The sequence below is a fragment of the Rutidosis leptorrhynchoides genome, chromosome 3 (genome assembly GCF_046630445.1).
Source record: "Rutidosis leptorrhynchoides isolate AG116_Rl617_1_P2 chromosome 3, CSIRO_AGI_Rlap_v1, whole genome shotgun sequence".
NCBI lineage: Eukaryota > Viridiplantae > Streptophyta > Magnoliopsida > Asterales > Asteraceae > Rutidosis > Rutidosis leptorrhynchoides.
Genome location: NC_092335.1, coordinates 366,540,986 through 366,568,967, shown reverse-complemented (window position 1 = coordinate 366,568,967; position 27,982 = coordinate 366,540,986). Strand labels below are relative to the sequence as shown.

Below are 27,982 nucleotides of genomic sequence, written 5' to 3'. Positions count from 1 at the left end.
CGCTAAATTTTCAATGCATGAACAACCGCCGCCAACTCAAGATCATGAGTCGGATACCTCGTTTCGTGTTCCTTTAATTGTCGAGAGGCATAAGCGATGACTTTACCTCTTTGCATTAGAACACACCCGAGCCCATTTAAAGAAGCATCACAATAAACCGTCATGTCTTCCACACCTTCTGGCAACACCAACACCGGAGCTTGACACAACTTATCTTTTAACAATAGAAAAGCAATTTCTTGCTCGTTCTCCCAAGTAAATCTCGCGTTCTTCCTCGTCAATTTCGTCAATGAAGACGCAATCTTGGAAAAGTCTTGGATAAACCGACGATAATAACCGGCCAATCCGAGAAAACTTCGGATCTTCGTAGGCGTAGTCGGTCGTCTCCAACTCTTCACTGTCTCTATCTTCCCCGGATCTACTTGAATACCGTCTTTGTTCACAATATGGCCAAGGAATTGAACTTCCCTTAGCCAAAATTCACATTTGGAGAATTTAGCATACAACTTCTCCTTCCACAACATCTTTAACACACTCTGCAAATGATGTTCATGTTCCTTCATACTCTTCGAATAGACAAGTATGTCGTTAATGAACACAATTACCGACTTGTCCAACATAGGTTGGCACACTCGGTTCATAAGATCCATGAATGCCGCCGGTGCATTCGTAAGACCAAAAGGCATAACTATGAATTCAAAATGCCCATAGCGCGTTCAAAAAGCCGTTTTCTCGATGTCTTCCTCACGGACCCGCATTTGGTAATAGCTGGACTGTAGGTCGATTTTTGAGAAATACGTTGCACCTTGGAGTTGGTCAAACAAATCGTCAATCCTAGGCAATGGATAACGATTCTTGATCGTCACTTTGTTCAACTCCCGATAATCGATGCACATCCGCATACTACCATCCTTCTTCTTTACGAATAAAACCGGAGCGCCCCATGGCAAAGCACTCGGTCGAATAAAACCCTTCTCATGCAACTCTTGGGTTTGATTTAACAACTCTTGCATTTCCATCGGCGCTAAACGATAACGAGTTTTAGCAATGGGGGTAGCCCCCGGAACCAACTCAATGCGAAATTCAACTTGTCTTTCCGCCGGAACACCCGGTAACTCATCCGGAAAAACGTCTTCAAATTCACTTACCACCGGAATTTTACGAATGGATGGTGGCTCATCTCGAGTATCAATGACATGGTCAAGAAAAGTCATGCCACCACTAACAAGAAAACGACGTGCCCTTGCAAAAGTACATATCGGCACAAGTCTTCTCCGCTTATCGCCATGAATAATTAACTCTCCCCCACTAGGGGTCTTCACTTGAATAGATTTTTCATGGCATCCAATATTGGCTCTATTATGATCGAGCCAATCCATACCAACAACGATATCAAAATCACCCAAACACATCTGGATGAGATCAATTTTAAAGTTTTCGACACCAAACACAACATTACAATTTTTACACACATCAACCACTAGCACCGTCTTGCCATCCGCTATTTCAACTTCTACCAGATGACTTAACTTAGCTAACGGTTTATTAAGTTTAGGCACAAATTTTGGTGACACAAACGACAAGTTTACACCACTATCAAAGAGTATCCTTGCCGGATTGGAATTAACCATGAAAGTACCTGAGACAACTTCGCTAGATTGCTTGGCCACCTCATTGGTCATCAAATAATTTCAACCCCTAACCGTACCCGCTTCTTTCTCTAGTCGTTTAACATTATTGTTACGCAATTCGGGACACTCCGGCCTCTTGTGCCCCTCTTTGTTACAATTAAAACAAACGATTTTGTTGGAAGATGAGTTCGTACAATCACGGGCCAAGTGCCCTTGTCAACCACAATTGTAGCACGTGGGCCCAAAACTCTTAGAAGCCCCCTTTTTCGCACTACCGACGCTCTCAGTCACACTCTTATTCTTCTTGTTCGAGTGGCTAGTAGCTTCAAATTTTCGTTTGCCAAAGGTGAATTCACTCTTTCTGGGAGCAAGCGACTCAAAACCCTTAGCGATATTAAATAGCTCGTCAAAAGTCTTCACCGAATTCCTATTAATCCTTTCTTGATAGTTATCATTCAAGGTTCGGTAGAAATCTTCTTTCAACATGTGATCGTTCCCGTCATACTCCGTGAAAAATTGGGTCTTTGATAAGAAAGTGGACTTGAAAGTGTTCAAATCCATTGACCCTTGCCTTAAAGTACGTAACTCGTCCTTAAGCTTTGAAAGATCGGCCGAAGTTCGGTACTTCTTGAAAAATTCTTCTTTAAACTCGTCCCATGTCAAACTCATACTTTGTTCTTCGCCATAAAGTCGGATTTTCGTGTCCCACCACAACTTGGCATCACCCCTCATCATGGTACTACCAAACCTCGTCTTTTTATCGAGAGGGCACTCACTAGTACGGAAAGCCCCCTCCATATCGTAGATCCATCGAGCACTCTTGAGTGGGTCTCGTTCACCTTCAAAGGTGGGAGGTTGAGCATCTTTGAATTTTTTATAGTAGAAGTCTCGCCTTCCCGCGTTATCCTCTTTAAGAACAATCTTAACTTGTTCCTTGACTAGATTGACTACTTGTTCGTCAATCGAATCCAAGAACATCTTCTTAACATCCTCTAAGAAGGCCTCATGACGCCTTTGCATAATGGCCTCAACCTTGGCCGTAAACTCAACATCCTCGCTCGAACCCCCTTCATTGGTCTCGGGTCCGTTTCTCGTCTTCATACTATAACACGGAAAAGGTTAAGCAACGAACGAAAAGACTTAACACATATCATATGTATATACACCACACTACCCAATCTTGCTCAACAATTGTCGTACATTGCTTGTTTGACACGATTTGAACCCGTAACAATGGTAGCTAATCATTGTTACGCGAGCACGTCGCATTAACTTGCTAGTACAACGTCTATCTCGCTTGATAATTGCTAACACAACACAAAACAATTAGCGCAAGGTTAGTTCACATAAACCTAAGCACTAATCAACAACCGGTCCGACCTGTCTCCTACAAGTCCCGCATAAAGCGCATACACAATTAAGTCTAAGTTTAGGCACCTATCTCAAGTCGCCTAAATTCCTTAGACCATGCTCTGATACCACTTGTAACAACCCAACCCAATATATAATCGAACACGTGTAATAATTTTTTTTTATTTCAGAAGAGTGCACCACGCGCACCGCCTAAGGGTGCGCGTCGCGCACAGGCCCAAATTTAGTTCTGTCCGGTTTTGTCAATTTTCAATTAAAGATCTCCCACTTCCCGACATATTTAGACGAAACGCTTTTCACAACATGTTATAATGGTTAAAACTCACACGATTCAATAATAAAATGAGGTTTACAAAACGGGGCCCATATCGGCCGTTTTACGAGTTTCATACAAAAGTTCGAGTTCGACCACACTAGTTTAAATTCCAAACGACACTATGAGCATGGTGTTTGGGGTTAAACTACCCAAATCTCGATCAAACTCCAAAAGCTATCACATCCTAAAAGCGTCCCCTAAACAACAAGCGGGATCTCTAATCCAATCGAAGGCCCTTACCCTTGTCAACGCCGGAGCCTATAAAAAAGATAAACAACGAGAGGGTCAGCAAGGCTTAGTGAATAAAATAATTATACCCATATATATATAATATACCTACTTGCAATCACTTACACATTTACCGCATACACGCTAGCAATACAATTAGCATACCATCACAAGTACAAAGCTAATAATCTCCAACAAATCGCTACTAGCGTAATAAATAACATATAATCGATATAATATAATATGCCACAAAACAAATACACAACCATGGTTAACCATTCTCGCGTCATGGTGCTACCGGCTCTTTGGTTCACACCATACGCATTTGTCATGATGCTACCAGCTCTTTGGTTCACATCACAACTCGAGTCATACTCACGCTAGAATGCTACCGGCTCTTTGGTTCACACTCTAACAATGCTAAGGTGCTACCAGCTCTTTGGTTCACACCCTAACAAATCGTGCTATAGCGCTACCAGCTCTTTGGTTCACACTATAACACACGTACTATGATGCTACCGGCTCTTTGGTTCACATTATAGCACGCCCGCACATACTATGGCACTACCGGCTCTTTGGTTCATACCATAGCATACAAATAAATACATTACATACATATGCATATAATCATTCCACTCACCTTTAATGATTTGGTGATGGTTTTATACTTTCGCAAGCTTCAAAGCAAAGTACCTAATATAATAAGTACTTCAATCAACCCACATAACTAGTTGGACTAAATACCAACAATTTCACTTATGTGCATTTAATGACTTAAATGCATTAAATGCCCCTTTTTCACCCAAACCGCCCTTTAAGGGTCAAGACCGTCATTAATCACTTAAAAGCTAGTGATTAAGGTCCAACAACACTAACCATTACACAATTAGGGTATTTCATACCCATATTTCCCAACTAGGTCAATCATTAGCTCTTTGACTAATTTAAAGTCAACACCCATCTAACACCCATTTACTAATTAACTAGATGTGCTAGTGATTAACTAACCAATTAGGACTCATAAACATCAATTAACACTTCGAAACCCTAGGTTAGTTACCATTGAGTCTTCATGACTCCGTCTTACCCAAAACACCCAAAATCATTAAATATGGGTTTCATGTTCATCACTATCCCAAACCCTAACCCTTACACAAAATCAAAGTAAGGAAATTAAAGTTAGAACATACCACTACAACCAAAACGTAGCTAGAGAAGAGATGAACAACTTTATAACTCGAGCTAAGACTCAAAACTAGCTCCTTCTTCCTTTGCTTGAGCTTTCTCACACAAGAATCTCACTCTCTCTCTCTAAAATTAAAGTGAAGAAGATAAGGTTGTTGAAAATGGAGTGAATGATACTCCACAAACTGACCTACTGGCCTTTAACTCGTCCATAGGTGAAATTACCAAAATACCCATCAAAATATCTGAATAAAAGAGCTGAATCCGGCTACAGTAGAGAGTGCGCCACGCGCACTCTTAGGTGTGCGCTGAGCGCACTAAGCCCAGCTCAGCTTCTGACTTCTGTTCAACTGCACAATAAATCCCACACTTTATGTACTCAATTTACACTGCTGTACAATGAAGATTAGGGTCTTACACAAAATAACAAATTAAAACAATTACAATAACATGTTTAACTTATACTCATTTTCATATTTTCTACAATTTTTCAACTAAGCATATATGAAAAGGTATACAAAGTTCATAAGCATTCAACTCAAATAACATGTTAAAATAACCATTACTAGCAATTAAACAAATTTCAAATGGTATTTATATCAAAATAATCAAGTTCATGAATTTTAGACTTAAAAAGTCCACTTTGATGCTCAAAAATCATGTTTAGGATCAAAGTTTAGATCATTTAGCTTCCTAAACATGTTACACTACTTAATTTAGCAATAATTCATAACAAAAATCGGCCATAACCTGTTTATATCAAAAAGCCCCAAATTGTTCAAGAACGCAAACCCTAGATTTCTAAAAATTCTGAAGTTTAAGGCTTCAAATCATGTTAAATAGCATCAATCTAGGTTATACAAGCATAATATACTAACAATTTAACTCTAATTAAGCTACAAATTATCAAAATCAAATTAGGACAATTAATTATAATTATCACAAAAATTAGAAAATTTAGGAGTTTAGGGGTGAAATTTCTACCTTTTTGCTTCTCCATATGAAGAAAGGCATGATTGGAAGGGATTATAACAAGAAATTTTGATGATTTTGGTGAAAAATGAAGATTTTTGAGAGAATTTTGGGGTGTTTTCGTGTTTTTGTGTGTGTTATTTGTGTGGAAGCAGAACCAGTCGCTGCTTTTTTTAATCTGTCCAGTTTTTCAGCTCCATGCGACCGCATGGAAAATAAGGGTAAACCCCATGCGATCGCATGGGGTCCCGGGGTTTTTTATATAAAATCGTTCACTTATAAAACAATTAATTAATTAATTTTTAAAATTTTGTTTCTTTTTAGATTGAGGTTGTTTCGGTATGTTTACCTAGTTCGTCCCTCTACAAAATTTAAAATTTTGTCATTTTAAAGCGATTATTTTAAAAGCAAAGATTTTTGGATTTTTTTTTATGTTTTTGGCATACTTTAAATCAATAAGATTAAAATAATGATAATAAATTTTGTCGTCCCGCCCTTGGGTAAAGCAATTTCGGTTCAATGACCTAGTCTTCAACTCACGATGAATTTTAGAAATCATATTTTTAACTTAATGAAATAAAGTACATTTTTGTTTTTAAATTCACACCAAACTTAAATTTAAAATTCATAAAATTTTATATAAATATTATTACTTTTTCAAACTTACATTTAAAATAATATAGTTATATATTAATTTTAAAAACAAGGTAAAAATAAAAATAAAAATCTTTTTGGTCTTTTATCCCACTTTAATCAATCAAATATTAACAAAAATATACGTCTCTCTTTTGGGTAAAGTAATTTCGGCTATATTACCTAGTTTTACTCCTGACGAATTTCTGAAATATTTTAGATTGATTGATTAAAGATATTTATACCTTATGAATAAACGGTAAATTTCGCAGTGATGAATTAAATTTTTGTAGGATATCAATAATTTCGGTTTATTATTGAATATCAATTTAATACTTTATAGTGAACGATTCAGCATTTATTATCAAAAGGTTAAAAGCAATAAATAAAAAAAATAAAAACTGTACATACTTACCTGTGAGATAGAATTCCCAGAGACCTGCTTTAGTTAACTCATAAGAGAGTCGTTCGTTTTGGTTTTCCATTGCTACATAAGCGTAACCTCGATTTTTCAATAACTTTTCTTCTAAACATATGAATGGTCCTTCTCTGCATAGAGTAACGAACTCAGAATTGGAATGTGTTTGATTGTTCGAACATTTCCCTTCGTGTGACCATTTTCCGCATTTATGACATCTTTCAAGGTGTCGTGCTCTTCTTTTTGTTGAGTATTTTGATTTTCCTTTACCAAAATGTATCTTATGATGATTCTTCCTGAGTTCTTTCCTTACTTCGTCCATTTTGTCTCTTATGAATGATACCATTTCACTCGGGAAGATGTTATTATTACGTTTAGTAATCATAGCGTGTAGTAGTAGACCATGGTTCAAATCAAAGGAAATCTCCATCTCGTAAAACCTAAAAACACAAAAATTCAGAATGGAGGGAGAAGACTAGTTGTTTAGGGTCTGCTAGGGAAAGACCATTCGGATTCCATTTTCGAGAACTATAGGAAAACAGAAAATCTAACTCTAGACAGCATTATATTATCCTTTAAAACATTTGAATCTCCCCACACTTAGTTAGCTGTGGTATCGAAATTGTGATTAACTTCATTGTCAACTTCCATCGGACTATCTATGTAATGTTTAACTCTGTGACCATTAACTTTAAATTCAATCCCATTTGAATTTATTAACTCTATTGTTCCGTATGGGAAAACACTTTTGACTATGAATGGTCCAGACCATCTTGATTTCAATTTTTCAGGAAATAGCTTGAATCGTGAATTAAAAAGAAGAACTATGTCTCCTTCCTTAAATTCTTTTGAACTTCTGATTCTTTTATCATGCCATTTCTTCGTTCTTTCCTTATAGATTAATGAATTCTCATATGCATCATGTCTTAATTCTTCTAATTCGTTAAGTTGACTTAATCGTAGACGTCCGGCTTCATGTAAATCAAGATTACATGTCTTCAAAGCCCAAAATGCTTTGTGCTCAATTTCTACTGGAAGATGACATGCTTTTTCGTAAACGAGTTTAAAAGGTGTGGTGCCAATTGGAATTTTGTAGGCTGTTCTAAAAGCCCATAGTGCATCCTCCAATTTCATGGACCATTCCTTCGGATTTGATCCTAGAGTATTCTCTAGAATACATTTTAAAGATCGGCTGCTATTTTCAACTTGTCCACTTGTTTGTGGATGATAAGCGGTTGAGATTTTATGAGTTACTCCATATCTTTTGAGAACTTTCTCAAGTTGATTATTACAAAAATGAGTACCCCGATCACTTATTAAAGCTTTCGGTGTTCCGATCCTTGCAAAAAGACGTTTTAAGAAGTTGACTACAACTCGTGCATCGTTAGTTGGGAGAGCTTGTACTTCCGCCCATTTAGATACATAATCAATGGCAACGAGAATGTAGAGATTATTATGAGATTTTGGAAATGGACCCATAAAGTCAATACCCCAAACGTCAAATACTTCACATACTTGAATGACATTTTGTGGCATTTCATCACGTTGAATTATTTTTTCGGCCCTTTGACAAGCATCACTGGATTTACAGAGAAGGTGTGCGTCCTTGAAAATTGTAGGCCAATAGAATCCAGCGTCGTAAACTTTTCTTACTGTGAGTTGAGGCCCATAATGCCCTCCTGTTGGTCCTGTGTGACAATGGTTTAAGATTTAACTAGCTTCATCTCCGAATACGCATCAGTGTATTATTCCATCAGGACAACTTTTAAACAAATGTGGATCTTCCCAGAAATAGTGTTTTATATCACTAAAGAATTTCTTTCATTTTTGATACGACAACCCTTTTTCAAGGAATCCACATACTAAGTAGTTTGCAAAGTCTGCAAACCATGAAATTTCATTATAATCGATCTTCAATAGATATTCATCAGGAAAGTTATCTTGTATGGCCAATTCATTTAGAACTTCTAATTCAGGATTTTCAAGGTGAGAAAGATGATCACCTGCGAGATTTTCTGCTCCCTTTTTATCTCGTATTTCAATATCGAACTCTTGTAAGAGCAATATCTAACGGATTAATCGTGGTTTGGTATCTTGTTTTGAAAATAGGTATCTAAGAGCAGAATGGTCGGTATAGACCACCGTTTTAGCTAGAACGAGATATGAACGAAATTTGTCAAAAGCAAAGACAATGGCAAGGAATTCTTTTTCAGTAGTTGTGTAATTTGTTTGTGCTCCTTGTAACATCTTACTAGCGTAATATATAGGTTGAAATTGTTTTTCGATTCTTTGTCCTAAAACGGCTCCCATTGCAAAATCACTTGCATCGCACATGAGTTCAAATGCTAGATTCCAATTTGGAGTTATCATGATCGGCGCATTAGTGAATTTTTCTTTAAGAATATTAAAAGATTTGATGCATTCATCTGAAAAGATGAATGGAGCATCTTTTTCAAGGAGTTTATTCATAGGAGTGGCAATTTTAGAAAAGTCTTTTATGAAACGTCGGTAAAAACCAGCATGGCCTAGAAAACTCCTAACTCCTCTAACATTGGTGGGATGTGGAAGTTTAGCAATTACATCTACTTTAGCTCTATCCACTTTAATTCCTTCCTTTGAAATTTTATGACCAAGATAGATGCCTTCTCTAACCATGAAATGGCATTTCTCCCAATTAAGAACTAGATTTGATTATTCGCATCTAATAAGCATTCGTTCAAGATTAACTAGACATGTTTCAAAAGTATCATCGAAGACTGAAAAGTCATCCATGAAAACTTCCATGCATTCTTCTATCATGTCGTGAAAAATCGCCATCATGCACCTTTGAAAGGTTTCAGGGGCGTTGCAAAGTCCAAATGGCATGCGTTTGTAAGCAAAAGTACCATAAGGGCACATGAAGGTGGTTTTCTCTTGGTCCTCGGGTGCTATTGGAATTTGAAAGTATCCAGAGAAACCGTCAAGAAAATAATAGTAACTATTCCCAGCTAACCTTTCCAACATTTGATCAATGAAAGGTTACGGAAAGTGATCTTTTCTGGTGGCGTCATTTAATTTTCTATAATCAATACAGACACGCCATCCTGTTACAGTCCTAGTAGGAATAAGCTCATCTTTTTCATTTGTGATGACAGACATGACACCCTTCTTAGGCACGCATTGAACTGGGCTTACCCATAGACTATCAGAGATTGGATAAATTAAACCTGCATCTAGCAGTTTAATAATTTCTTTCTTAACAACATCTTGCATAATAGGATTTAGTCTTCGTTGGCATTGTATATATGTTTTTTGACCTTCTTCCATAAGGATTTTATGTGTGCAATACGAAGGACTTATGCCTTTAATGTCATGAATCTTCCATGCAATAGCTGGTTTATGAGCTATTAGCACATAAATGAGTTGAGATTTTTCATTTTACGTAAGAGAAGACGAGATTATTACAGGTAATTCAGATTCACCATGTAAATAAGCGTATTCTAAATGGTTTGGAAGTGGCTTTAACTCTAATATCGGTGGTTCTTCTATCGATGAATTGTATCGATATCTGTCTTTCTCTTTCAGCATTTGAAGTTCTTCTGTTGTTGGTTCGTATTAGTAGCTAACATTTCAGCTTCATTAATTGGTTCAGTTCCTTCTCCTAAAGAATATTCTCCTGTTCCTTGTAATTCTGGAAATTCTTATAACAATTCTGCATGTGAATCTATAGTTTGAACATAATAATATGTATCATCTGCAGATTGTGGTTGTTGCATGGCTCTATCAACAGAAAAAGTAACACTCTCGTCCTCTATACTTAGGGTCAGTTTCTTACCTAACACGTCTATTATTGCTTTAGCCGTGTTTAAGAATGGTCTTCCTAATATGAGAGGAGCTCGAGAATCTTCTTCCAAGTCTAGAATAACAAAGTCTACTGGAAATACTAAAGTACCAACTTTAATTAGCATGTTCTCCATTATCTCTCTAGGATATTTTACTGATCGGTCTGCTAGTTGTATGCTTATTCGTGTTGGTTTCAATTCTCCGAGGTCAAGTTTAGCGTATAGTGAATATGGCATTAAATTTATACTAGCACCTAAGTCTGCTAATGCTTCTATTGAACTAAGACTACCCATAAAACATGGAATTGTGAAACTTCCTAGATCTGATAATTTTTCTGGTAGCTTATTCAACAGCACTGCAGAACAATTAGCATTCATTGTAACAGCCGAGAGTTCTTCCATTTTCTTTCTATTTGTGATTAGATCTTTTAGGAAATTAGCATATCTTGGCATTCCTGAAATCACATCAATGAAAGGAAGATTTACATTTATTTGTTTAAACATATCCAAGAATTTGGATTGCTCCGCTTCAAGTCTTTCTTTTCTCATTTTACTTGGGTAAGGAAGCAGTGGTTGGTATGGTTTCACATAAGGCTTTGCCTTAACTATGTTATCTTCATTAACCTTTTTAACTACCGGTTCTATTTCCTTCTCTTGCTTAGGCTGTGGTGCCTGTGTAGTAGGAATAGAGTCATCAGAAATTACAGGTATTTCAGGAGGTTTAAGTGTAATACCACTTCTTGTGGTAATGGCTTTAGCTGTTTCATTTCGGGGGTTAGCATTTGTATCGCTAGGTAGACTCCTCGGTTTTTTTCACCAATTAACCTTGCTAGGTTGCTTACTTCTTGTTCCAGATTTTGTATAGAAGCTTGTTGATTTCTAAATGCTTGAGCATTTTGTTCATTAGTTTGTTTCTGAGATGTGAAAAATTGAGTTTGAGATTCAACTAGCTTCGACATCATATCTTCTAAATTTAGCTTTTTATCATCGGTTTGTGGTGGTTTATTTGGAAAAATAGGTCTTTGCTGATTGTAAGTATTGTTAGATACTTGTTGATTGCTAGGACCTTGTTGGTTGTTGTATGGAACATTTTGGTTATAATTCTAATTTTGATTATAGTTTGATCTTGGCGGTTGATATTATTTTGATAATTATTTCCAGGCCTTTGGTTCTTGTATGAAACATTCTCTCTTTGTTCCATTGTTTGTTCAATACTGAGACAATCTTTTGTCAAATGTGGTCCTCCACACTGCTCACAACTAATTCGTATTGCGTGAATATCTTTAGTCATCTTTTCCATTCGTCTTTCGAAAGCATCTAACTTTGCGGAAATAGAATCAAAGTCATGGCTAGATTCGGCTCTAGCCGCTTTAGATGAACGGAAGATATCTTTTTCTTGATGGCACTCATGTGAGTGGGAGGCTGTGTTATCAATAATTTTGTGAGCTTCAGTTGCGGTTTTCTTCATAATAGAACCACCAGCTGCTATGTCGATGTCTTTTCATGTAGCAACATCGTATCCTTGGTAGAATATTTGTACTATTTGATAAGTGTCTAAACCATGCTGAGGACATCCTCTCAACAACTTTCCAAATCTTGTCCACGCTTCATATAAAGTTTCATTTGGCTTTTGCGTGAACGTAATAATTTCTCCTTGAAGTCTTATGGCTTTAGATGCCGGAAAGAATCTTTTAAGAAATTTCTCAACTAAAACATCCCATGTATCAATCGCTCCTTCAGGTAACGATTCTAACCAATCTTTGACTTCTCCCTTTAAAGTCCAGAGAAATAACATGAGATAGATCTGTTCATCCTTAACTTCTCTGATTTTAAATAGAGTACAGATCCTATTAAAGGTTCGAAGATGTTCGTTTGGATCTTCTTTTGGTGTACCACTAAATTGGCATTGATTAGTTACCATGTGTAGGATTTGTCCTTTGATTTCATAATCTGGCGCATTAATGTATGGTTGAGTAATTGCATGAACTTGGCCAGTGCGTGTAGCTCTCATTCGGTCTTCCATACTTAGAGGTTCCTGATTTTTCATGATTGAATTTGTTAAATCTGAATCACTAGGGGATTCTGATTTAATGGTTTCTTCCTCGACAATCTCTGGATGAGTAATTTGTGGTTCAGGAGGAATGATTAGTGGTTCAGGATCTCTGAATTGTCCTTGAATATCCTCTGGGTTCTCAATTGTGAGGTCGGGTTCAAAAAATGGATTATCGAAAATTTGAATTGGAGTACTCGTTCAACTAGATGATGATTCTAAAGAAAAATCAACGACGATTATTTTAACGACCTGTCAAAGTACACTTGACGACCATCGTTATCTTGGTCCCACAGTTTGATCGAAACTCTATATGAATTTAATAAAACAACCTTGCATTCTTTATTAAAAAATGATTTCCTATACATAAATACTTTAACTAAAAATTGACCAAAACAAAGTCAACAAACACCCACTATTTAATGTATCAAAATAGAATGCAAGTTAATATTTAACAAAAGCTGCCATCATAAATATGCAGACTCTCTAAGCACAGCGGAAGCAATCAATCATTAACCTAAGAATAAAACATGCGAGTAACTGTCAACAAAAATGTTGAGTGAATTATAGGTTTAATATTGCAAACAATATTTAATGTAAGCCATAAAAATTTATGTTTGAAAGCATAAAAACTCCTTTTTGGACGACAAAATTATATGCTAGAAAACATATAAAAATATTATTCCATTTTCCGTGAGCCACCTGGTAACCACTTAACCCTTTATTTACCCTTGCCAAACACAATAAATAATATACACCGAACAAGTGTATCTTCAACTAAATACGAAGTACTAAACATTCTGATTATAAATTACTAGCGCGACTAGCTCGAAATGAGGTTGTCAAACCCGATAGATCTATCCATAGGATTCACGTTCACCAGTAGAAACCAGTGATTACAATTACCAGATTAGGGAATATTTTTGTTCGACTCACAATGAATAATTTAAACCAACTTCCACTTATGTCCAAAATATAAAATAAATTGCATGTATTCTCATCCCAAAAGAGTTAAAATAGAAAAATGGGACTATAACTCACCTTAATAGCAAACGAAATACCTACACAAATATGCGAACAAAAAATGAAGTAAAGTGATCAGGAATAATCACAACCCCGACCTATAATAAAGCAGGTCGATGTAAATAACTAACTTAGGTCAAGTCTTAGTATGATAGATATTGTACATGTTGCAAGTAGATATAGAACAATACTCAACATGCATCGGTTTGATCGAAACAGCGTACGGACACACACTTTCTATTTTTAGAAAGTTTCTATTTTTAGCAGGTTTCCATTTTTGAAAAGTTTCTATTTTTGAAAAGTTTCTATTTTAGGAAAGTCTCTATTTTTGAAAAGTTTCTATTTTTGGAAAGTTTCTATTTTTGGAAAGTTTCTATTTTTAGAAAGTTTTAAGTTAGGAAAGTTTCCTTATTTAGAAAGTCAACAAAAGTCAACTAAAAGTCAAAGTCAACTGAAAGTTAACTCAAAAGTCAACCTCGGTCAAACATAGTCAACATTAATTTTAAAAGTGTAAGTTGTAATAATAATATAAGTTATAATGTTAATTAAAGTTAAATATGTATAATTAGGTCATAACATAAGTTTAATTAAATTAAAATGAATTATTAAAGTTAACATAAGTTTAAATGATATATTTAATATAACATAAGTATTTAATTAATTAATTAAATATTAGTCATAATATAAGTATTATTAACTAATAATAAATTTTAAATCATATCATAAGTATTATTAATTAATAATGAATTATTAATCATATCATAAGTTTCTAATTATAATTATTAAATCATAAGTATTTAATAATTAAATTATAATTAAATAATAACTAAGCCTTATAATAATTAAATAGTTAATTAATCCTTATTATAAGTCTTATTATAATAATTTCATAATATAAGTTTAATACTTATCATAAGTATTTTCCATTAATAATAAAAGTATTATTAATCATAAGTTTAATTAAAAGTTTAATTAAATCATAAGTAATTAAATAATGATATAATAAATATATATCATAAGTCTTAAATTATAATAATTACTTTTTATATCATAAGTAATTTAATAATAATGAAAATCATTATTTATCATAAGTTTTAATAATTAACCATAAGTTTTAATCAAAAGTTCATCGGTCGTATCTTGAGCCCTCGGTGTCGGTTTTCGGCGAGCCTTATATATATCTCTGCTTAATCAAACCACTTGACACATTGGTGCACTCAAGAACACTCCAAGAATAGTAACCAAGTCATGATGATCAGCCATTACACCACTTGGAACTTTAATCCGTTCAAAAACGTGTTTTAGTCATAACGGGTGATCCGTGGCTCGGATTTAGATGACCCGAACATGAAAGTTCATCCCATCATCAATCCTAACACACTAGTACACCCTAAAGACTACAAAAATGGTCACAAAGTCGGACCATACCTGATTCAATTCATTTTCATAAATTAATCTCAACAAAACACCATTTCAATCATATCTAGAGCTACGGGAATCGAAATGACATGAATCCGGAGTCTAAAATTAATGTCTTGATGAGAGGAACTCATCTAGATACTTTAATTTCACTTTTATAACTGATACATAACCAGAAATGAACGAATATGCTGCTGTCCCAATTCAATCAAACCGAAAACATGTATAATCGAGCAATTCTACGCATACAATCATCAATACAATAATACACAAGTGTTATACTATCATAATAACATCAAATACCAACATAATCAGTAGAAATGAATAATAATTGAAAAATTAGGGTTCATAGGTATACCCAAATCGAAGAACAAAGGATGTAATCGAGTAGAGAACGAAGAGAGCAATCCGATTATGCAAATAATTGAATGATCCAAGCTATATTTGATGAACAAATGATGATTATGATGATTTTTGCTGGTGGCGGTCGGCCAAAACAAGAAAAGGAGAGGAGGGAGAGAAAAAGTCTTGAGGGAAAATTAGGTTTTTAGGAAATAAATGTGTAAGTGTGAAATAAAATGCAAAAATAAAAATGTGAGGAGAGCAAGGCCATATTCAGCCGAATTTTTGCATGGAGGTGGGCCCCTTTGGCCCACTTTGATCTTATGGTTCATTGCTAGTGGCCCGAATTGAAAGGACCCGTTCATATACATTATAAACGATTCACAATAGTTGATTACATTGCGAGGTATTTGACCTCTATATGATACATTTTTCAAACATTGCATTCGTTTTTAAAAGACAATCTTTCTTTACATCGAAAATTGACATGTATGCATACCATTTCATAATATCCAAACTATAAATGACCTAATCTGTCATTTACTTAATAATAATCTTTAATGAACTTCAACGACTCGAATGCAACGTCTTTTGAAATATGTCATGAATGACTCCAAGTAATATCTTTAAAATGAGCTAATGCACAGCGGAAGATCTCTTTCAAACCTGAGAATAAACATGCTTTCAAGTGTCAACCAAAAGGTTGGTGAGTTCATTAGTTTATCATAATCATTTATTTCCATCATTTTAATAGACCACAAGAATTTCATTTCCAGTTCTCATAAATATACGTCCCATGCATAGAGACAAAAATCATTCATATGGATTGAACACCTGGTAACCGACATTCACAATATGCATATAAGAATATCCCCATCATTCCGGGATCCTCCTTCGGACATGATATAAATTTCGAAGTACTAAAGCATCCGGTACTTTGGATGGGGCTTGTTGGGCCCAATAGATCTATCTTCAGGATTCGCGTCAATTAGGGTGTCTGTTCCCTAATTCTTAGATTACCAGACTTAATAAAAAGGGGCATATTCGATTTCGATAATTCAACCATATAATGTAGTTTCGATTACTTGTGTCTATTTCGTAAAACATTTATGAAAATTGCGCATGTATTCTCAGCCCAAAAATATAAAGGGTAAAAAGGCAAATGAAACTCACCATACTGTATTTTGTAGTAAAAATACATATAACATCATTGAACAAGTGTAAGGTTGGCCTTGGATTCACGAACCTAAATTATTTATATATAATTATGTATTTGTCAATATTTGTCTAATACATTAAGTTAAGTCATAGTGTACCACAATCCTAATGCTCGAGTCTAGTATGCAAAGGTCGACAAAAATTAGTTTAACTCCAAATGATTTCAAAACTTTATAAATGTTTTATTATATAATTTAAATATCGTCGTTTTATATTTTTAAAATATTTTTTTTTTAAAGATTTAATAAAGTAAATAATATAATTCGTTTATAAATAAAATTTTATATTAAAATATACTTTTATATATCTTAAGTAATAAAACTTATAAAGTTCATTTAATATCATAAAAATACTGCGATAGATTCTATTAAGGTAGTTATATAATTTGTATTACATTTCTAGTTAATAATATAGTATTGATAATAATAATAAGTAACAGTCGTGTTATTTTGGAATAATAACAATTTGATAAAAAAAATTAAGACAACGATATTAACGACGATAATAATCATTTTTACGAAATTTTAATTGACTATAACTTTTAATCCGTCCATCAAATCTATTTGGCATCTAAAGGAAAAGTTCTTAATTTTTTTCTAGCTTTTTAAGGACATGCAAATCTTATATCTTCCTTCAACTATAATATAACAACCTTTAAGATTCGGCATAACCTATCTAAGGGCACTATCAAATTTACAAGCATGCATAATCCTATTTTCTCGAGCACTAGTCAGGGATACACTATTAGTATGTAAAAATTAAATTAGGAGTACTCACGTATCAATATTGAGGTTCAATATTGTAGGAAAGGTACGTAGACGCAATGGAGGTGACAAACACTAGTTTAACCTCACAAGCATACCCATGAACAATACCCATCACCTCCATAACCATAACTCCTAATTTCCTTAGCTCTATCCCGCTCATAAAACCCGTTTTGAAATAACTCGCCCATGACCTCGTCGTAGTATTTTATGTATAATAATACTAATAATAATAATAATAATAACACTAACAATAATAATAATAAATATAATTATAGAGAGAGTGTGAGAGATAGATAGTTAGAAAACAATTATGATCGATCCTATATATATAGATTTATAAATAATATAATAATATAATATAATATTAATAAAAATTAAAAACATGTTGCATAGTGAGCCGCCACCAAAATATGTCGGCACAAGATTACACGTTTCGTGTAGATAGGTACACGATTCGTGTATGGTGTCTTCATGAAAGTTGTAGATTTTTGAGTTACGGTCGTTTGGACACCGGAATCACCCTTTTTCGAGTCAGTATGATTTAGTTATGATTTTTCTCGTGCAAGTGCGCAGGTTTAGTGATTTCCAACATTTTAACTTTCAATCTTGTGATGAAATGTTGTAGTCTTTTGGTGCTCATTAGAAATCTTTATTTTATATTTATTTTTATTTTTATATCATTGAAAATCCATAAAAATATTTTATAATCAAATTCTATTATATCGAAAAAAATGTGTTTGTACTAAATTGAATAAATATAATTTAGTTTTCCAGAATTAGTTATATTCAAAATCATTCTTTAAAAGGTTTCATCTATATCGTAAAACGTCTTCAATATTAAGAAAACTAAATAATTAACCTACCAAGTGACACAAGTCAATCATTGCAAGGTACGCTTTTGATAATTAAACGAGACTCTCCGCTAACCTCTGTCTAATCCTCAATAATAACACTTTTGTTCTTACATGGAATCACTTTACTAAATATTCCGAATACCGTTAAAAGTAAGAGTTTTCTAATTCAAGTGGACCTCATAACAAAGACTCGTAATTATAATTCAATGTACCTGATAAATCAATCACTTGATATTATCTTTTAATCTCATTGATAAACTTACATCGAACAAATACGTTCAAGTAAAGTATTATTCACTAACTACTGTGATAGCATTTCTATGTTCATAAAATAGATCTCGTAGCTTATATTCATATCAACTAATTCGTTCAATGCTTTCAAGTCACATAATAATCTCATAATCTATTTTTGTATCACCAAGCTCTTAAATGTTTTATCAATATTTCTTAGCTTAAAAAAAATACACATATGTACATACACATACATTTCTATTTACACATTTTTGTTCGTGAATCGTCAGACATGGTCAAAGGGTAATTGATTACATGAATATAGTTTTCAAACTTTTCGAGACTCAACATTACAGATTTTGCTTATCGTGTCGGATACATATAAAGATTAAAGTTTAAATTTGATCGGAAATTTTCGGGTCACTACAGTACCTACCCGTTAAAAGAAATTTCGTCCCGAAATTTGATAGAGGTCGTCATAGCTAATAGTAAGAATGTTATTATGACGAATATAAGCTGATACATAGAGTTTTATCATGATTAAGAAGTACGGATAAAATAATTCGATTTCTCGAAGCGTATGAGTGAAGCTATCGTAAAAGAGCGAAATGAGTAAATGTAGATTTGTTTTAACTGATGACGTAGCTATGATTGATTTCCGGAATTTAAGGGATTTAAAGAAAATTTTCGTAATAAGATTTGGTTCTTCGGCGACTTAGGAAATCAGGATCTTCTTTGAGTAAATGTAATAATCTGTTCCGATTGCTCTGTCGGATATTTTTCTATAAATCCACCCTCTTTGTTTCCTTACAACTCACACCTTCTATTCTTTCTCCTCAGTTCATACTTTAAAACATTCGTCAATATGCTCCATCCCATTTTGATCCTTGATATACTCTTAATTTTTACATCTGTCATCCTTCTCTTTCATCTACCACCGGAAGATTTTATTTACTTCTACTATTATCTTGGGGTTATAGTGTTATTAATTTTTCCGTGCCTTTACGTGGCAATACGTATTGATATGCACGGTTTGTAGCTTCAGGGTGGTTGTTGAGTTTTATATCTTCCCTTATATTTCGATGCCCCTGCATCTGTCTTCTATAATCATTGTCACCCATAATTAATATTCTCTTTTATTTGCTGCGGTTTATGCTCCAATTTCTAGTTTGGAGCTTCATTCTTTCGTTTCCTCTTCCCGTCCTCGAGTCAAGCGAGTAATGGTCCAGAATTTGCAGTTATGAATTTCGGAATGAACATAGTTAATGTTCTAAGAAGGAAATCTTAATGATGCGATTTTGACTTGTCAAATTACCAGAATATCCTGTAAAAGATCGAATCATCAAGAAATATTTTCTTGCTATGTTTAAGGATTAGATCGAATGTAAGAGTCGTGTAAATGGCACATGATGATGGTGCTGTGAATCATCACATCCCATTAGAAACTTAACATGACCTACTGTAATATAATGATGTTGATCAAGTGTCATTATATTATATTAACTCATGTATCAGTTCCCAACACTACTTCAAAAACATTCATATTCGAATTTTTCAGTATTTAGAAACTAACACAGTTTCTTTTTATGTTGCAGATATTACAGAGAGATAATTGATTTCAAATGAGAATACTTATGAAAATATCTTCAGAATTATCAAGGATATTTATAATGAAAGATACTATGATATCTTAGAATATTCAAGATATGATGATGATGAATAATATTTGTCTGTGGAGATTTAGAATAAGAAATAAGGTGTTCGCTAACGAGTTCAGCAGGCACTGAATCATTTGGATCCTTTGAAGGCAGATTCAGTCTCTGTGATTTGTCCATGGCTTCCTTCATACTTTGCTCAATCCATTTTTCAGTACCAAATCCTTTCTTTTTCTGAGCTTTACCAACTCACTATCTTTTATCATCAAACTTTTGACCGTTTAAACCATCTACCATTTTTATGTTTCCTCTGCATTTAATGCAATAATATCTGAATCTCTGGTTATCAATCTGAGGTGGGTTCAGAAGAATCGTGTTTTAGATGATTAAACGCTGGTGGTAATATGGTGGAATATGAAAGGTTCCCCAGTAATAATGACGAAAGGGCAACGTATCTATCAGGGTTATAATAAGACTGGTCCGACTGAAAAAATCGAAGTTGACTTGCTGGATCCGTGACAAAATTGGCTACTTTGAAAAGGAATCGAAATGTTGTTCTTGCTAGAAGAATTCGACGCAGGTACATGTTAGATTATGACTTTGGTTTCGAGAGTTTTTCAGGTACAAAACTTCGGGTAACGTGTGGTTGGATCATCATCTCAATTGTTTATTATTTGAAGTGTCTTCTAGAATTTCGGAGGGTTTTGATTGCAGATTGTCATAGTCAATATCCAAATGATGAAATCGTCCTAAATCCCGAATGATTTCTCATATCCATCTTGTGTGTTACGATTAAAAGTGATGTGCTATCACAGTTTTGAAGTCAAAGTATAGCTTTGAAAAATATAAGGATCTAAGAGTGATGATTTTGGTTGTATCTCGAGTTGAATTCTGAAATTCCCAAAATCAGAATATGTAATTAGATTCGAATGAGTATGATTGTTTTGATTTCTATAGAAGAATGTATATTGGTTTAGTTGATGATTATTGAATCAGAATTGAAGAATGTAACATATTAATTGTGATTTTATATATCTCTCGGGTATTACCTACCCGTTAAAAAATTTCACAAATAATATTTTGAACAAGAATTCTCATTACAATCTTTATGAAAATATATGTGGGTATATTTTCTTCAGATGTAGTACAGATTCAATGAGTTAATATCATACTAAGCTCATTTGATTTTCGGATTGAATTAGAAATGAATTTTCTCTAAAACATTAGAGATTACATAAACTTTGCGGAGTATTTCACTAATGTAATCAATGCTTCAATATTTATATGTATTTCCTTAGTGAATCATGCTGATACTCATGGAACTCTTGCTAACTTCGCAAGATACGAATATTGTTTTCCCGTAAATTTCGGGTATATCAAAGATGAAAGTGTATAATCAAACATGTTATTGAATGATACACTTGATTTATTATGAAATAAAATTCATTGAGTTGAAGCAGAGATTGTAGTTAACAATGATTAAATTGTTAACGAAGAATGTACATCATAGTAAATTAGTAATATGAATTAACCAGATAGTTAAGTTCCATACATAATAGCTTAGTACAGAAAGATTTATTATGGTAAATTTTTTTTTATAGAATATACATATAAATTCTTCGGAGGAACTGAGTTAATACTTCATAACTCGTTGATACAATATACTTGTTATTAATGTGTAATGGTTTCCACAGTGATTCTTGAATTGGCGAAACTTGTGAGGTTAGAGGTGCTGACGATTCTAACAATGTTGACAGCATTGACTGTGTTGGTGAGGCTATTGGTACTGCTGATGATGTTGGTAAAACAAGTCTAGCTTGTACCTTACGCACCAGTCTTGTTAGGGTTTCGGTTCTTCTCTCTATCATCTCTGTCCACTCATCTGGTTTACGGTTAAGGCTGAGATAGATAATCTCTAAAACTTTAGAGATTACCTAATCACCACAGAATGTTTCTCCGATGAAGTTATGAATCAATACTTCATCGTTTGTTGTTGTTGGTACTCCTTGGTATCTTTGGTGCGTGTGACGTTGATATCCGATATACAGATTGGGATATTGAGGTGTGTGATGCGGATGTGATTGTTGGTGGTGGTAATGATCCTGTTGATGTTAATAATGGTGGTTGATGTTGATGTCGGTGATGCTGCTGGTGCTTTTAGTATTGAGACTTGCGATGTGGATGTTACTGGCGGTACTGGTTACGCTGCTGGTGCTGCTGATGGTGTTTGTAACCTTCGCACCGTATTCTCCAAAGCCACTACCCGAGCGCGAAGCTCGTTAACTTCTTCTATTACACCGGGGTGATCGTCGGTTCGGACGAGCGGATAAATATAATCAAGAATTTGGTGTAGTATATAATCGTGACGAGATACTCTGGAGATGAGAGAGAAAATGGTTTCTCGAACAGGTTCGCCGGTAAGTGCTTCAGGTTCATTGTCAATAGGGCAATTTGGTGGATGGAAAGGATCACCTTCTTCTTGTCTCCAATAATTGAGGAGGCTACGAACCCATCCCCATTTCATCCAGAATAGGTGATGACTGATTGGTTGATCTATTCCGGTCATACTGCTTTCGGAGCTGGAATGAGACACCATATCGGAATAGCTGTCGTAATCTGAGGAATTCGAACTGGTTGAGGGATCCATCTCGTATGATCAAGGGAATGAATTTTTGATATGAAATAGATTATAGGAGTTAGATTTGATATCTTTCTATACATAATTTACATATGTATATATAATACCAAAATCCCATAAATTACGGAGAATCTTTGAAAAATGTCAGTCAAAGTTCACAGTATCAGATATGCTAAGATAAGAATTCGTCTATACACTATTATGCAATAAATGCAGGAAAGCGCGTCTAGACTTAAAAATGATAAGCAGGTAATTTTTGACACGAAATGATAAGCAAAACTTTTGACATGCAGACACGGTCGAAGTCCAGACTCACTAATGTATCCTAACGACTTATCAGTTAGACACACTAATGCAGACCTGGTTCGCTAAGACCACCGCTCTGATACCAACTGAAAGGACCCGTTCATATACATTATAAACGATTCACAATAGTTGATTACATTGCGAGGTATTTGACCTCTATATGATACATTTTTCAAACATTGCATTCGTTTTTAAAAGACAATCTTTCTTTACATCGAAAATTGACATGTATGCATACCATTTCATAATATCCAAACTATAAATGACCTAATCTGTCATTTACTTAATAATAATCTTTAATGAACTTCAACGACTCGAATGCAACGTCTTTTGAAATATGTCATGAATGACTCCAAGTAATATCTTTAAAATGAGCTAATGCACAGCGGAAGATCTCTTTCAAACCTGAGAATAAACATGCTTTCAAGTGTCAACCAAAAGGTTGGTGAGTTCATTAGTTTATCATAATCATTTATTTCCATCATTTTAATAGACCACAAGAATTTCATTTCCAGTTCTCATAAATATACGTCCCATGCATAGAGACAAAAATCATTCATATGGATTGAACACCTGGTAACCGACATTCACAATATGCATATAAGAATATCCCCATCATTCCGGGATCCTCCTTCGGACATGATATAAATTTCGAAGTACTAAAGCATCCGGTACTTTGGATGGGGCTTGTTGGGCCCAATAGATCTATCTTCAGGATTCGCGTCAATTAGGGTGTCTGTTCCCTAATTCTTAGATTACCAGACTTAATAAAAAGGGGCATATTCGATTTCGATAATTCAACCATATAATGTAGTTTCGATTACTTGTGTCTATTTCGTAAAACATTTATGAAAATTGCGCATGTATTCTCAGCCCAAAAATATAAAGGGTAAAAAGGCAAATGAAACTCACCATACTGTATTTTGTAGTAAAAATACATATAACATCATTGAACAAGTGTAAGGTTGGCCTTGGATTCACGAACCTAAATTATTTATATATAATTATGTATTTGTCAATATTTGTCTAATACATTAAGTTAAGTCATAGTGTACCACAATCCTAATGCTCGAGTCTAGTATGCAAAGGTCGACAAAAATTAGTTTAACTCCAAATGATTTCAAAACTTTATAAATGTTTTATTATATAATTTAAATATCGTCGTTTTATATTTTTAAAATATTTTTTTTTAAAGATTTAATAAAGTAAATAATATAATTCGTTTATAAATAAAATTTTATATTAAAATATACTTTTATATATCTTAAGTAATAAAACTTATAAAGTTCATTTAATATCATAAAAATACTGCGATAGATTCTATTAAGGTAGTTATATAATTTGTATTACATTTCTAGTTAATAATATAGTATTGATAATAATAATAAGTAACAGTCGTGTTATTTTGGAATAATAACAATTTGATAAAAAAAATTAAGACAACGATATTAACGACGATAATAATCATTTTTACGAAATTTTAATTGACTATAACTTTTAATCCGTCCATCAAATCTATTTGGCATCTAAAGGAAAAGTTCTTAATTTTTTTCTAGCTTTTTAAGGACATGCAAATCTTATATCTTCCTTCAACTATAATATAACAACCTTTAAGATTCGGCATAACCTATCTAAGGGCACTATCAAATTTACAAGCATGCATAATCCTATTTTCTCGAGCACTAGTCAGGGATACACTATTAGTATGTAAAAATTAAATTAGGAGTACTCACGTATCAATATTGAGGTTCAATATTGTAGGAAAGGTACGTAGACGCAATGGAGGTGACAAACACTAGTTTAACCTCACAAGCATACCCATGAACAATACCCATCACCTCCATAACCATAACTCATAATTTCCTTAGCTCTATCCCGCTCATAAAACCCGTTTTGAAATAACTCGCCCATGACCTCGTCGTAGTATTTTATGTATAATAATACTAATAATAATAATAATAATAACACTAACAATAATAATAATAAATATAATTATAGAGAGAGTGTGAGAGATAGATAGTTAGAAAACAATTATGATCGATCCTATATATATAGATTTATAAATAATATAATAATATAATATAATATTAATAAAAATTAAAAACATGTTGCATAGTGAGCCGCCACCAAAATATGTCGGCACAAGATTACACGTTTCGTGTAGATAGGTACACGATTCGTGTATGGTGTCTTCATGAAAGTTGTAGATTTTTGAGTTACGGTCGTTTGGACACCGGAATCACCCTTTTTCGAGTCAGTATGATTTAGTTATGATTTTTCTCGTGCAAGTGCGCAGGTTTAGTGATTTCCAACATTTTAACTTTCAATCTTGTGATGAAATGTTGTAGTCTTTTGGTGCTCATTAGAAATCTTTATTTTATATTTATTTTTATTTTTATATCATTGAAAATCCATAAAAATATTTTATAATCAAATTCTATTATATCGAAAAAAAATGTGTTTGTACTAAATTGAATAAATATAATTTAGTTTTCCAGAATTAGTTATATTCAAAATCATTCTTTAAAAGGTTTCATCTATATCGTAAAACGTCTTCAATATTAAGAAAACTAAATAATTAACCTACCAAGTGACACAAGTCAATCATTGCAAGGTACGCTTTTGATAATTAAACGAGACTCTCCGCTAACCTCTGTCTAATCCTCAATAATAACACTTTTGTTCTTACATGGAATCACTTTACTAAATATTCCGAATACCGTTAAAAGTAAGAGTTTTCTAATTCAAGTGGACCTCATAACAAAGACTCGTAATTATAATTCAATGTACCTGATAAATCAATCACTTGATATTATCTTTTAATCTCATTGATAAACTTACATCGAACAAATACGTTCAAGTAAAGTATTATTCACTAACTACTGTGATAGCATTTCTATGTTCATAAAATAGATCTCGTAGCTTATATTCATATCAACTAATTCGTTCAATGCTTTCAAGTCACATAATAATCTCATAATCTATTTTTGTATCACCAAGCTCTTAAATGTTTTATCAATATTTCTTAGCTTAAAAAAAATACACATATGTACATACACATACATTTCTATTTACACATTTTTGTTCGTGAATCGTCAGACATGGTCAAAGGGTAATTGATTACATGAATATAGTTTTCAAACTTTTCGAGACTCAACATTACAGATTTTGCTTATCGTGTCGGATACATATAAAGATTAAAGTTTAAATTTGATCGGAAATTTTCGGGTCACTACACGAATGCCCGAACGAAGCCCGGAACGCGAAAACACGACTGCGCGATTGAAAATTCGGAGAGATAACAAATACGCGACGAAAAATATATATAAATACTATATATATTCATATGACATTAAAATATCATATTTAAAAAAAATTAGGATTTAAAAATCCCAAAAGCTCGACCGTTGGTTTAAAAACCGAAAAGATTCGCCGGATAGAAATCCGCGACACGTAGAAATGTATAACTTAAAATATGAATACAAATATTCATTTAACACATAATAATTAATATATATATTATTACAAAAATAATAATATAGGTCATAGAAATGACGTGGCACGAACAATAATTAACGGTCGTTAAATAATTAACGGTAAAAGATAATGGAAAAAGTAGGGTCGTTACAGTACCTTCCCGTTACGGAAATTTCATCCAGAAATTTAAGCAGGTGCAAGGGCTGACTCAGTATCTGGGAAAAAATGCGGGTACTTCTGCTTAATCTGATCTTCACGCTCCCAAGTGAACTCGGGACCGCGTCTGGCGTTCCATCTAACCCGGACAATAGGAATTCTACTCTGCTTAAGAGTCTTTACCTCTCGGTCCATAATTTCAACAGGTTCCTCAATAAATGAAGTTGCTTATCAAAATGCAGCTCCTCAAGAGGAATGGTCTCATCGGCCTCGGCCGAAAACTTCTTCAAATTCGACACGTGAAAAACGTCATGAACAGCATTGAGTTCTCGGGGCAATCTCAAACGATAAGCCACGGGTCCAACTCTCTCAATAATCGCGAACGGTCCAACAAAATGAGGATTCAACTTTCCCCTTTTACCAAAATGTACCGCACCTTTCCAAGGTGATACCTTTAACAAAACATGGTCACCGACCTGAAATTCAATATCTGTCCTTCTCTTATTTGCATAGCTCTTCTGCCGACTTCTGGTGGTTCTCAATCTTTCCTTAATCTATACGATCTTCTCGGTAGTCTCATGAATAATTTTTGGACCTGTGAGTTGAGCATTCCCAACCTCATTCCAGCAGACAGGAGACCTACACTTTCTACCATACAGAGCTTCAAACGGTGCGGCTTTAATACTTGCATGATAGCTGTTATTATAAGAAAATTCAGCTAGTGGCAAATACCTATCCCACCCATTACCAAAATCAATAACACATGATCGTAACATGTCTTCTAACGTTTGAATGGTCCTTTCACTCCGACCATCCGCCTGGAGATGATAAGCGGTGCTCATATCTAACTTAGTTCCCAAGGCTTCCTGTAAGGATCGCCAAAACCTCGATACAAATCGGCTATCTCGGTCTGAAATAATAGATACAGGAACACCATATCTAGAAACAATATCCTTTAAATACAAACGAGTAAGCTTCTCCATCGAATCCGTTTCCTTAATCGGCAAAAAGTGAGCTGACTTAGTGAGTCGGTCAACAATCACCCAGATGGTATCATATCCACCAACAACTCTTGGTAACTTGGTAATAAAATTCATCGTAATAACTTCCCACTTCCACTCGGGAATCTCAGGTTGCACCAAAAGTCCAGATGGTTTTTGGTGTTCAGCTTTAACCTTAGCACAGGTCAAACACTTAGCCACATACGTAGCCACATCAGCTTTCAAATTAGGCCACCAATACAGCTCCTTAAGATCATGATACATCTTTCC

The 27,982-nt window shown here is 34.0% G+C and overlaps 1 non-coding gene across 1 annotated transcript; it reads left to right on the top strand.

Annotated features, from left to right (window-relative positions):
• Positions 1-12,131: 12,131 nt before the first annotated feature.
• Positions 12,132-12,238, top strand: LOC139903469 (small nucleolar RNA R71). The gene has a single exon (XR_011778286.1). It is a non-coding gene; the product is annotated as a small nucleolar RNA R71 (small nucleolar RNA).
• The last annotated feature ends 15,744 nt before the right edge of the window (positions 12,239-27,982 follow it).